General features: G+C 37.1%; 3 long non-coding RNA genes across 4 annotated transcripts; 2 read left to right on the forward strand and 1 right to left on the reverse strand.

Moving 5' to 3' along the window:
- Positions 1-2222: 2222 nt before the first annotated feature.
- Positions 2223-4437, forward strand: LOC116199162. 2 transcript variants are annotated; one of them, XR_004155480.1, is made up of 2 exons: positions 2223-2305; positions 3693-4437. It is a non-coding gene; the product is annotated as an uncharacterized LOC116199162 (long non-coding RNA). The 2 variants fall into 2 exon arrangements; XR_004155481.1 differs by having other exon boundaries at positions 2249-2360.
- A 2555-nt stretch (positions 4438-6992) lies between these two features.
- LOC116199190 lies at positions 6993-7979 on the forward strand. Its single transcript, XR_004155488.1, has 2 exons — positions 6993-7232; positions 7706-7979. It is a non-coding gene; the product is annotated as an uncharacterized LOC116199190 (long non-coding RNA).
- Positions 7980-9111: 1132 nt separating this feature from the next.
- Positions 9112-10923, reverse strand: LOC116198892. Its single transcript, XR_004155421.1, has 4 exons — positions 10682-10923; positions 9677-10216; positions 9507-9582; positions 9112-9375 (listed from the first exon to the last, which is right to left on the reverse strand). It is a non-coding gene; the product is annotated as an uncharacterized LOC116198892 (long non-coding RNA).
- Positions 10924-11052: the final 129 nt, after the last annotated feature.

Here is an 11052-nt window from a genome sequence, read left to right on the forward strand (position 1 = left end):
TTGAGTATTAAAAATTGGTTTTTAACACTTAATTTTTTTGGCTTATTTGATTAACAAAATATAAATTGACTTGGGAGGTCAAATTATATAAAAAGGACTTAATTAGTAATCTACTAGAATAGAATAGAATATATATTTTTTTTCTTTTTTTCCGCTAAATTACGAGGTAGGTGGGGTGTAATTTTAGTTGTTTGTAGTAGAGCACCTCAGAATTGTCCAATTACAAAAAGTGTAGTAGACCACTAACACATAGTCAAACTATGAGGGTGGATCTAAAAAAAAAAATACGACACGTGTACGGTCAGATCATAAGTAAGGGGATCTGACGGCTAGAAATAAAACAGTCGTAGTAGTTGTTTTTGCTACTAACCATAATAGCATCACCCCATTACTTATTGCAAACTAAGTTAACATTATCTGCGAGATTGGGTTTGCGAGCCGACGAATGAACAAACTGAGGTGGTAGAAAGCCCGGCTTCATTGGGATCATGGATAGGGTCGGAGAAATGCCGACACATCGAGCAGACTGAGACGGAGTTGGCCGCATTGAAAGTGCTAAGCAGTTGCAGCAGCTGTAATGAGAATTTTACATGACTGGAATCGGAAACAACGTAAATACACATGCCGATTACGCCTTTTCTTTTACATGCCCATCATTTACCACCAGAAAGATAATCTTAGCCCACCATATTATCGATAATAACTCAAAATGGATCATGATTAACTATAGTCCATAGAGCATCTGCATTACTACAAGAGTATTTTTCCAACTCTATTCATGTCCAATACCATTATCGACAAACACAAAAAAATTACAATCACACTAAACAAAGCAAAAGAAAATAGCTACATAAGATAACATAACAGATGCATTTCTTAGGTCGACTCGCAACTTAATGATTAACTACTGTTTTTCACCATCAGCAGCATCATACGAACTTCCGAGAGACCATCAACTAGTTGTTGCGGAGATTGCGGAAGTAATCTGAAGGGCCGCGCTCGAAGTCACCCCTGTAGATGCGATGACTCCTTCCCGGGGCTTTCATTGTCTTCCGATCCCCAGAGCTCCTGAAAGCCCAAGCTATGCCCACTGCTGCTAACGCCAAACCTGCGATCAGTAACCCTGCGATGCTCCTCATGCTCTCGCAACAGCGTCTGCCTTTTAGTGATTCCTAAGCTGCTCCTGCTTTGTGACAAGAGAGAAGAGTCATCCAAATTTATAAAGGGATGATTACTGTTTTCCCCAAGTCCTCAGACCATAAGGAAATAACTGGGAAAGGTGCTTTTGTTTTGTTTTTTTTTTCTTTGCTCAATAGTGGGAAAGGTGCTTTAGTCCATAAGGAATTACTATTTTTTGCTGATTCCCCAAGTCCTTAGTCCAAAAGGAATTAAGTGGGGACGATGCTTCTTCTGCGGACAAATCGAAGTACAAGCAGCGTTAATGCAACCGTCTCTTACTCTTGATAGATGCTTTTCATTTACTTGTTCATGTTCCCGATGATCCTCCAGTAGTCGAGAAAATATTAGACGAGACTAATTACCATGCCAATTCATCTCACCAAGAGTTGATAGAAGAAACACCGAATTTCAATTTGAGCCTTCATTAGCTAAATCAAGACCAGAAATTTGGACTCATCACAGCGACCCTCCAATAAACCCATCTACAAACCCATTGTCGGAGTACTGCAAATGCGTTCACCAACAAATAGGGGATCTTCCCCTTCTCATTTGCGAACCCCTAAATTGGAACTTTGAATATATACCAATGTATCCACTGAGCTACCACCACATCGATTGCTCTTAGTTGTTCGATAGTATATGTCGTATATCGGACTGGATTCTCCAATTGCGGGTCATGTTGTTCGATTGAAACAGTCAATGTAGGGCTCTAGCACGGCGTCTGCCACCCGGACCCAAATAGAAAACAGTCCGAAATCCACCTCCCCACAGTTAAAAACTAGTCACCACATCGACTTGAACTCCAGTACCTCAAGGATGTTCAGAATATTTGATGGAAAGGACACTGTGTTACTATATTCTAGATTATATGACCTGATATGATAAATATTTTGGATATATACAACTACCTAATTAATGAGACTGCTGTAATTATCTTAATAGCAAATTAAATCTCATCCATTCATTCGGTTACTTAATGGACGTACAAGATTAACGATCAATAGATATAAATTGGTCCTCTCCTTACCCATTAGGGTTACACACTGAAATTACATTATCAAAAAGTCTGTGTAACGTGAGAAAGAGGGTTAAGGGAGAGAAACCGATTTATTTGTCCCTGAGAAAGGTTTGTCCGGTGATCTTTGAGATAGCCATGTCTTCCGCATCAAGTTTTTCTTATTGTGAGAATTATTTGTTCAAGATCCTGATATTGTGACCTATTACGAATATTTATGTTTACATGTGGTATCAGAGCAAAGGTTTTGAACAAAGTAATTTTGTCTGATTATGTTTCTTTCGTTTGTCGTCATAAATGATGGGTCCTACCAGCATGGTAAAGTTTGAGTGGGTGCCGATTAATGGATTTGGGCATGAAAGCTTGAATTTTTTTTAATTCATTAATGGTTCTGTATGCATACATGTTGGGATTTTTGCTGGCTAAGCGAAAGTTTTATTATTTGATATTTTTGTACAGAAGCTTTTATATGCACGGTTTATTTGCCATACTTATATAATGATTTCTATGAGGATGCATGAAGGATCAATCTCCTTGCTAAAGTTTTGATCTTGGGATAATTCCTAATTTTATTTGATTATGCTTATTGATTTCGGTGTATGGTTCATGAGTTTTGATTTATGTTTGTCAGGTAGTTGATTATTTTCACTGCTTCTGCATGCAATTGTGAAGCATAATTGATTAATGATAGACGAGTAATTTACGGTCAAAATCAAATCATTTAGAGCCCTAAGGTAGAAAGGGAACCAGAGTTTACGAGTTGGTAATATACCACAACTTAGCTCTATATTTATTTTGGCAATAATTATTTCTTGAAATGTTGAGGGCGTATTGATGAATGATAATTGGTCACGGGGACAAATTTTATATTAGGTACAAATCTTTTATTAAAGGGAAATTTGCTACTTTCAATAAAGTTTTCAAGGGAATTGATTATTTTTTTTAAAAAAGGAAACAATTTTAAGGAAGTGATTTTTTCCCATTATGTTTGATATTGCCTTAATGGATATGATCAGTTTTCTAAAGTGGCAATTAGAGTTTTTATTAAATAAAATAAAATAAAATAGAACTCTAAGGCTAATATATGCATGATCTTATATTATGATATATAGTTTGTTGTTCCACCACAGTGGCCAAACTGGAATGTGTTTTTATCATGCACATGTGAGAATAACTTAATCCATATATTAATGAAATGCCTATTGCGGAAAATAAATGGATAAATAAACGTTCACTTATAATTAGAACTTCAATATCTACCCAAAGGTAAATTGTTTTTTGTGGTTAGTGAGCATAATGGGGTATATTAGTATTTTTTATTATATATACTTGTATATCCAAAGATCATGTATGTTTGGCTGAAAATATTTAATTTAACCACTTAGTTTATTAATGGCATTTAATTAAGGATAATATATTATAGTTCTGATGATTTGATTATCTGAGTCTAGTATGTGATTGTTCATCTAATCAGCATATGTTTATATATGATGCGTAGCAGGACAGACCAAGCACCCCATGACCTCACGAAGCTGCGGCGGCTTTATTTTCGTCAAAAGATCTCGCCTTTAGTTTCGAGGAGCCAATGGTCACCAATCGTCGACCTCGACCCCACCCTCGAGATTTCCGACGTCCTCTGTGGGCGTCAATAACCTCTGTGGTGACCAGCGGCCCAAGCCTCTTCCCCCCTTCTAATTTTATGATCGAATTGTAAAAAAGTTAAAAATTTGAGGGTAATAATAAAAAAAAAGTTTGATGACCAAAAGTGATGAAAATAATTAACTATGAGGTCTATCATGTCTCACGAAGTGAATCACATGATATTATTTATCCCTAAAAAAATCACATGATACAATTTATCTCAAACTTAAATCACAATGGTTTTGTTGCTCCTCAGCTATGCTAAGATCTGCTACCTAACAAGCTTTAGGAGGGGAGATCTGGTGCGGTCAGGTCCACCGGAGGCAATGGCGAAGGGATAAGGGTGATTTGTCTGTGGATCCCACTGTGCATTGATTGGACCAGAGCCGCTTGATCTATCAAACCTCCGGTCAGAAATTCTGGCATGTGGATGGGCCCTACTTGGAGACAATTTTTACCTGTTCGGGTGCGATGATGACTAGAAGTCGGATTACATTTGACATCGCAGCCAAATCATAACTAATCCATTCATTATTTCAGCAAAAAAAATCGATTACTTCATCTTTAGAATATTATGAAATTCGAATCCATATTGCAGATCCTCTACTATTTCGTTCTTCAACTAGGATGTGTGCCGCTCATATGACATTTTTCATTTGAAAAATATTTTTAAGGACAATAATTTCTTAAACTGAAGGTTTTTCTAAATTTAGTAAAATGCAAAGAGAGAGTTTTCCTTATGCATATACTTTTAATATTCGATCTCTCAAATTTACATAAACAATGTTTCTCACAATTTTAAAATGTTTTTGTTGAAGCCAATATAGCACTACTTAACTTCTTTTGCTAATTAATAAAGCAAAAATGGTGGAGAAAAAAAGGGTAATGTAACTATATATTTCTTGTTTGGAAGTACGAAGGTCCAAGTATAGAGAGTGGGACTTTTTTATTTCCATTCCTTAATTATTTTATTTAGACTTTTCTTGTAACAAAAAGAAATAGAGAAAAGTATAAAAAAGGTTATATGTAGTACTCAATTTTTAATCTTTTCTATTTTCGTCCTAAATCTTTATTTATTTATTTAATTTTGCTAGAGTCCTAAGCCTTTATTTGAGCTCGAACATTTCCTCAATCATCCCCAATAGTGTAACTTTTAATCCTCCAAACAATTTTCGGTCAATTTTTTACTTTTTTGTCAAAATAATTCTTTAATTTAAAAATGAAAAAATAAAATAAAAGAAGGCTCCAAGAGGTCGAACTGGAAAAGGGAAGGGCAGTGGAGTTCACACCAATGCCCATCCCCACCATAATGAGGTCGCTGACGACCATTGTGGTTATCGGTAACCTCGATTATGGGGATGGTGGTTGTAGGGGCGACTCTTCCATTTGGCAAGAAGGCAATGGCCTTAGACCTCACAAAAAATTAAGCCCTTAATTTTTAGGTTTGTGATAGTATTATTAATTATTATACTCTGTTTGATTTTAGGGTTATATTTTAACTCTACTTCACTTAACTATATTACAAACTTTTCAAAATTTTAAAAAGACCCAAATATTTAAAAATATTTCAATTTTGCCCCACCCATGCTCTCGAAGCACTGTTCATCATCTTCTTCATCTTCATTCCCTTCTTCTCTCTTCTCTAACTGATGACTTCACTTCCATAGTCGTCCCACCCACAACAAGCCAATTATCATTCTTGGTAATAGTTCTTGTGCCACAGTGAGTCTCAGATTTTGATTTGATAACCCTCAAGCAAGAAATCAAACCAATTTCATCTCATATTTCAATTTGATGAAACCCTAAAATTGGAAGAACCAAGAAAATTTCACTTCAGATTTCAATTTGACGAAACCCTAAAATTGAGAGAGCCAAGATCTCCTTTTGCCTCCTTTATTAGACCCTCAACGACTAGGACAACCTCATTGGGAGCGGTAATGAATCATTACTCAAGCTAGCTCCGTTTGCTGTACGGGGAAGCAATCCCTGTTGTCAACTTGACTGAGGAAAGCGTGGAACGAGCAATCCCAAAAAAGGGAGTCTTTTTTCTTTTCCGATTACGTTTGGGAGTTGCTGCTCCATTCTCTTGGCTAGCAACATGTAGAAGCTTTCATTTAATCCAACTGGAAGCGAATCTGCTTTCTTCTTATTTGGTGGGAGAAATCATATGGAACCAAGAACTTGAAGTTGGACATAGCATAGCGACATGTAGTGGCGAGGCTGTGACCTTCCTCTACCCAGATGGAAAAAGTAGCGATTGAGATGGTGATTCGATCGGGACTTCGTGAAGATGGAATGAAGAGCAGCAGAGAGAGGGGTTGAGTAGAAGGAGAGGGAGGTTGGGCAGATTTGTAAAAAAAAAAATTATGGGTCAATTTTTAATTTTTAAAAATTTAAAATCAAATTAAATCATAACTCTACTCTGTTACCAAACGCACAATATACGTAATAATTATAATTATAAAAAGAATCCAAAAATTAATTAACAATCAAAGTCTTACAAATTTTTTTAAAAAAAATCAAGACCTCACTTATATTAAATTAGTCAACATTATCTAATTACTCATCAAGTACTCCTAAATTTTCTCTCTCACTTATTAATTGATAAATCATAACTTGCATATCTAATTATTTACTTAATTTCTTTTATTATCTCTACCTTTTCTCTTTCCTTTAATGCCTCCAACTACCTTTGTAATTTAATCTCCTCCCTAAAACGTTAATTTCCTTAATTATCTCAAACTACCTATTTCCAATAAATGTTTTAACGCTCAAATCTTACTCTTGTAAAGGGAGTTGTTTTACTTTTAAATACTAATTGTTGTCACAACTATTCTATTTTCTCATCTTTTTCTATTAAATTACACTCCCTTCAATTGAAACAATCCTCTCATGTTGAAACAAGTGATCTCCCTCAAATTTCATAATTGTTCTAAACTTTGATTATTCTTTTTAATTTATTAAATGTGAGACCGGACATATTTTTTAAATATGCATACATACACATATACTTAGATATATATATATATATATATATATTATATTGGACTTTTATCTTGCGAAAAAAAAGTGGAGGCATGGGCTCCACGTGGCCCACGATTTTTCCCCGTCAGCTTCCATGGCCTCAGCCTTTCTCTATCATTTTCCATTTGTTTTCCTTTTCTTTTCTTTTGGGTTCTTTCAGGTTTGAAGAAAAAGAAAAAGAAACAGGGTAATAGAGAAACAGAGAGAGAGAGAGAGTTCGGGATGAGTAGGGAGAGAGAGAGGCTGTGAGCTCGGGAATATATGAAGGTAAGAACGTGAGCTCGAGTTGGGGTTATGGAAGAGAAAGAAGGTTCGGGTTAGAGCTGATGATAGAGGAGGCTATGATCATCAATAGGTCGTTCTATCTATGAAGGTAAGAATTACATCCCCATTTATTGCTAAATTCCCGGTTTCTAGAGTTTAGAGGGGGAAAGCTTGGTTGAGACTCGTTAATGGCAGCTTGATGTGTAGATATTATTAGTTCAAAAATTTGATATGGTTAGGCTCCTTTGATCATTTGAATGGTGTGGCTTATTTCGTTATATGGTTTGAAAGTTATCACTATTTCAAATTTCTGAAAATCATAACGAAATGTCAACTTCGACCTGACCTGCATTTTTTAACTGATTTCTTTTATGTTTTCACATGCCATTTGTTTCTAAGACATAGTTCACACCGTAAGCTTTCGAGACTCTGGTAATGGTCGTGAGTTATATTTTAGGTTAGTTGCTCATAGTTTCTAGATTTTGTGGGATTTACATCTTGTACTCGTTCTTATATGTATAAGTCCTTATCAGTAACGAAATTCGACAGACCAAATTGTCTATTGATTCTTCTCTTGCAAAGTTATTACAAGGATCATCCCAACCGCTGGGTCAGTCTCTTGACAAAATCAACTATTACCTTCACAGCTTCATGAACTCTGTTCGACAGGGAATGATTACCAGTTGTCAGTTACGATTTGGACCAAAAATCCTACATACAGTGGACTTGAGAATTTGTATTACACGTATGTCTTTCATTCAGGTTATTTTTTTGGATCTTTACGCTTACATGATATTTCTTCGACGTAGATAACTTTTAGCGTTCTTTAAAATATGGAGGTAAGTGTTTATTTTTATTTTTAAATTTTTTATTCATTCAAGTCACATGTATTTTCAGTTATAAAATAATTGATAAAATATTACCACGGAAAAGGCAGATATCACCTAGTTGAAATTAAACTGGCAAAAAGATGAGATCACTAATTCTTGTTTTTATTTTATTTTTACCAAATTCAAGTGGCATAGGTTGACCCTACTTCTATCAACGTAGATCCGCCAAATGGCCCATAACTCGTGGGACTCCCAATTAGCACATTTCGGCCAATAAAAGCCTAAGGCCCATTACTAAGGCCTAAAGCTCCCTTAGCTAAAGTTCACGAGCTTCCCAGGTACAACCAAGTAAATCTAGCTCGACCGTTCGTTAACTTTCCTATATATGTTGCCAAGTATCAGGGGACGATTTCGAGCATTGCAGGCCCTGGGTCGGCAACCGGAATCGGATGACGGCGTATCTCAGAGACTTTTTTCTTTTTCTTTTTCCCCTTCTACTCGGCAATTGAGAGCTTGGTCGGTCGGAGCCCGCTTCTTAACAATTTAAAGGAGCAGTTCATTGCGGGCACATGCTGGAAAAGAGATCTGTCTCCTCAAGGGCTGAGCAAGTCACGATCGAAGAGCCATTGGTCGTAATTGGAGGAGTGAAAAGGGCGAGCATCACTAGCGTAGAAAATTCTCTAACATCGAATGCCTAATACTCAAAACGATCGTGAATGGTTTCATATCTTGTGCTTCTATCGAAAGAACATTGACCACTCTTAAGATTAACAGGAGAAGAACAAAAGAACGGGTCAGTGGCCAGAATGGCTAACTGAATTTCGTTGCCAAAACTGCTTAGTTTGTTAGCACTTCCAACTTGTCGAGTCTTTCGCAAGTTGTTTGATTTGGGATTGCTCAAGCTCGAATGATTTGGATTTGTTCGAGCTCGAGACGAGTTACCCTTCAAATCGGACCAAACTCGAGCTCATTACTTCGCAACCATTTTTAAAACTAAAGCTAGTCACCTTGAGTTGACTCGCTCTCAAGCTTGGGCTTTTCATCTTTATTGGTCAATTCCTCACCTTCTAGCCATGCTCTTCATACCCAAAATTTTCAAGTCAAGGAAAAATCGAGCCCACAGTTCGACATTCGATTTGCTGAATATAGCAACACTGCTGCCAATAAAGGAGTTGAAATCTCCTTTTCAATATATAAGTTGACAATATCAGATGCAATCCACCAAAACCATAATTACAAGTCAAAATGCTTTTTCTAAGTCATTGGTTCAAAGGATCATTTTCAGGACATATAACAGATGTTTCAACCCAACCTAACTATAAAATGACCAGATTTACGTAGGATCAGCTCCGAAGCCAAGCGGGCCTACAACAACGTACTCCAATTGCCTATCCTTCAAAATGGATTTGCCGCATGATTAATCTACATCAACAAAAAATGATTTTAATTAGATATAGATACAAAACAAACCAAAACGAAGTCCAAAAAATGCCTATCAACAAGAATTCTAATTCAAAGCAACTCGAGCAAATCGAAAAGGAATACCAGTGTACCTGTACTTTATCTAACGGTTGGCACTATATACCCCTCATCAGGTAGAAGGAACATTAAGGGACACCTATGAAAAAACTGCAACAAAAGACATGTAGTTAAATACACAAATAATCACAAACTAAAAAGAACACAAGGTTTGAAAACTCAGGTGGATATGCTTTTTACTTACTACGAATTTCATATAACAAAAGCATCGCCCACGTGATCAGTGATAAAGAATAAAGAGCGAGCATCCAGAGCGAAGTTCGGCAGTGAGATGCAAACTCGTCCCGGACTCGATCTGGATCAATGAGATCTCGAACAAACGAGAGTCTGTATATAGAATAACGCGCAGTCATATCTGGAGAGTTTGAGTAGGACTCACACAAATCTATCGCTTCTTGTTTCAAGCTCCTCAGCCTCCTACATAAAGCATGGGTCTTCTTGGTGTGATCTTCATTACGGACCATCATCCAACAGAAAAGAAGGTAGATCCCCGTAACTAGAGCCACGAGGCAAGCTGTAGGTAGGCTGGGGCCAAGCCCTAAGTAGTATCGGGGAATGAAAGTCTCGCTATGCACAATCAGATGCATGTAGACATACATACTGATACCAATGATAACTAAGACCTTATATGATGAGAAAAAAATGTCTAACTCCTCATCCCAAAGCTGGTGGTGCCTCTTCGTGATACGGTCCACCTCGAGACGAACTATGTGCGTGTCCATATCTAGAAACACAAATAATACAAAAAAAAAATTGAAGGTTTTAAGAGATGCTCGAAGAATCCACTGAACAATTAAGTTTTAGACTCTTTAAGTTTCAATATTCCTCTTAGCAAACGACGTCAAAAAAGACAGCAATTATCTTTTTCAATGAACAGAACAGCCTAAAAGTGCAGGCCCAGGTAGTTGTCAACTACGGAGTAAACAAAGAGAAGTTCCTTCTTAACATCAACTCGGGTTTTTCAATATAACCCAAACACGAATTGACATAACGAAATTCAAACAATTTCGGGAATTAGAGCTCTACTTCTATCTATCGCCAACGTCCTTCTTGTCCCATTTAAGCAGAAACAACAAATGTGACAATCTACTCTTCCCTCCTTTCTCAATTCCAGTTGAAAGACAAAGCATCAAACCCGCGACTCGAAAAGCTTCAGAGTGACAATCGAGAAGAAAGAAAGTGAAAATACCTCAACTGTGCCAGCTGCTGGGTCACTTCCTCGGAGCTTAACAATGACAACTGGCCCGAACTCTGTTAATTGGCAATCACAACCGGTCACGGGACGGACGGTAGCGTACTATACTCGCAGTCTCCTTCCCTTCCCGCCTGCTTGCTTGCTAGCTGATGAGCTCGGACGGCGGCGGATTGTACTCGCAGTCTCCCTCCCTTCAAGGCTCCTTGCTTGCTGACGAGCTCAGACAAAGGAGAAGCCTTTGCCCTTTCAGAATTCAAACCATCAGCGGAAGTTTCACGAAATTTGATTTTGTACCCTAACTTTTTTATTTTTGACATGTTTTCCCCTGATGTTTATACGTTTTTCAAATGCACCCTCCTGTTCTG

The sequence above is a fragment of the Punica granatum genome, chromosome 3 (genome assembly GCF_007655135.1).
Source record: "Punica granatum isolate Tunisia-2019 chromosome 3, ASM765513v2, whole genome shotgun sequence".
NCBI classification, from domain to species: domain Eukaryota; kingdom Viridiplantae; phylum Streptophyta; class Magnoliopsida; order Myrtales; family Lythraceae; genus Punica; species Punica granatum.